The sequence below is a fragment of the Mastomys coucha genome, unplaced genomic scaffold (genome assembly GCF_008632895.1).
Source record: "Mastomys coucha isolate ucsf_1 unplaced genomic scaffold, UCSF_Mcou_1 pScaffold15, whole genome shotgun sequence".
Taxonomy (NCBI): domain Eukaryota; kingdom Metazoa; phylum Chordata; class Mammalia; order Rodentia; family Muridae; genus Mastomys; species Mastomys coucha.
Genome location: NW_022196897.1, coordinates 7,721,023 through 7,723,579, shown reverse-complemented (window position 1 = coordinate 7,723,579; position 2,557 = coordinate 7,721,023). Strand labels below are relative to the sequence as shown.

General features: G+C 39.0%; 1 non-coding gene across 1 annotated transcript; it reads right to left on the bottom strand.

The window, feature by feature from the left end:
• Window positions 1-1,503: 1,503 nt before the first annotated feature.
• Window positions 1,504-1,582, bottom strand: LOC116092727. Its single transcript, XR_004119448.1, has one exon. It is a non-coding gene; the product is annotated as a small nucleolar RNA SNORA32 (small nucleolar RNA).
• Window positions 1,583-2,557: the final 975 nt, after the last annotated feature.

The window sequence follows — 2,557 nt, the reverse complement described above, 5'->3', positions numbered from 1 at the left end:
TGAGTTCATCTCTGGATGTAGTTTGCAGGAAGGAAGTTCCCAGATGGAGAAGCCAGCTATAAATATAATACTTAGAAAGTCCAACAAATTGAATTTTATTACAGGAAAGAGAGTGGTGTTTCATTCTACAAATACAGATAGAGTAAACACTTATAATGAACTTATATCCTAATAGGTATATTTAGCTTGATTTAAAAAACCTATTACATTTACTAATTATGAGAGATACCTAGGGAAAAAAGAGAGCTGCATTGATGAGCTTATCTATTTTAAATGGCTGTAATATGGATGCATGAAAAACCAATGCAAAGAGAATTCTGCGAACTAAGGCCCATCTTGAAAAACTGGGCTTCTTTTTTTAATGGATTTAAATTTGAGGCACTGTTCATTTATTTTACAGACAGAAACTTTCTAAATGCCCTGAGCATAGTTTCATTTCATTTTGTGTATGCCAAATTTATTACATTCATATATTTTATGACATGTTCTCATCTAATGGAAGTATTGGTATAAATTTCTTGTGTACAACATTAGTCAGAATGCTCCCCTCAAATTTTATTTAAGGAAGAAAAGAATAATGATAACCTTCGAGATTGATACTCACCGTTTGTATGGTCTGCTTCCTTATCATTGGTAAGACAAGACCACAGCCATTAACTTGCAAATCGGAAAGAAATATTCCCCTTGACACTGAAGCCATCTTGTAAAGATCATGGTTGCTTGTTTGTTTGTTTAGCATTCATTTGACAAACGAAGAAAGACGTTTGTATCAAATAAAATGCTGTAAAACCTAAAGTGTTACAAACTTTGATTTCCCTTCAAGGACAAGGTTGACTTTAAAATTCAGAAAATGTCATCACTTCTTTCAGACTCAATACTAACTCATTTTAAAGAACATGTTTGCAGGAGAAAAAGAATATATTTTAACCCTGGAATGATCAAGTTTCTCATTAGTCATTGGCTCAGTTCTCCTACTAAATCTCTCTAGTACATATCTGCAACCACATGGTGAATCATAAAATAAGTGTAAAATCTTACAGCCACATCAAAGAGACACTAAAGTTGACACAGCAGTCGCTGCTCAGTCACATAAAGCTCAACAGTAAGGAGGTGGTGAGCTAAGGCAACAGTAAGGAAGTGGTTTATAGTATATATTGAAATGGACTCTCAAACTCCTCATAAAGTGTTTAAGACAACAATACAAACAAGCTTCCCTACTTCTAGCAACTGTTTTTACTACTTCACTGACTTAACTGACTCAGTAAACACTGAATCAGACACCAAAGACATAAAATGGAAAGAACCCATTCTCTTTGCTCCACCAACATTAGAAAGAGATACAGTGTAACAGTGATGCAGCACAAGGTTGTATGCTTTGCAGTGCAGGCAGAGGAGAAACTACCCTAGGGCTAGAAAGACCCTGCAAGCCTTTTCTTGGGGTCGTTTAAAAGCCATCAAAAAGGAAAAGCTGTAACGGATCTTCTTGTCGTTTTTTTTTTCAACAGATGTTCCCAACAGGTTAACTGCTAGACAAGTAGCATATAGACAACCTAATGGGAATTTTTCTTTATGGTCACGTCCATTGTTCTCGCCTTTTATCCAGAAGTCAAGAGAGGAAGAAAAGGGATGGGAAAGGGTGGGGAAATTTTTCCAATCAAGAGTCATTTGGGTGAAATGTTAGAGAGTTTTGAGAAAGTACACACAGCATGTACAAGGAGGTGATATCCCTCTCTCTCCCTCTCTCTCCCTCCCTCTGTGTGTGTGTGTGTGTGTGTGTTTATGTATGTGTTTATGTCTATGTGCGTGTGTCTGATCCCTCTCTCTCCCTCCCCCTCTCTCCCCCCTCTCCCTCTCTTGCTCTCTCCCTCTCTCCCTCCCTCTCTCCCTCTCTCTCTCTATGTGTGTGTTTATGTATGTGTTTATGTCTATGTGTGTGTGTGTCTGATCCCCCCTCTCTCCCTCTCTCTCTATGTGTGTGTGTGTGTATGTATGTGTTTATGTCTATGTGTGTGTGTCTGATCCCTCTCTCTCCCTCTCTCTCTCCCTCTCCCTCTCTCTCCCTCTCTCTCTATGTGTGTGTGTTTATGTATGTGTTTATGTCTATGTGTATGTGTCTGATCCCTCTGTCTCCCTCCCTCTCTCTCTCTCTCTCTCCCTCTCTCTCTCCCTCTCTCCCTCTCTCTCCCTCTCTCTCTATGTGTGTTTATGTATGTGTTTATGCCTATGTGTGTGTGTCTGTATGTATGTGTGTGCCTATGTATTTGTATCTATGTCTGTGTGTGTTTATGTAAGAAGGATTCTATTGAATTCACAGAGGAAACCCACTTGCAGAAGCCTCCTGAAGATTCTTCCCTGAGTTCTCAAGCTTCCTATCTTGCCGTAGCCAACGTTCCTGGCTCCCAATGAGTTTCCTCTGAGAACAATTACTTAATACACTCTCTTGTGTTTAAGCTCAAATAAGTAGCACTTGGAACTGAGCTGACCAGCTCTTGATTTTGCAAACGGTCTATAAATCTGAGAAAACCAAACCAAACCAAACCAAACCATAAAAACAACT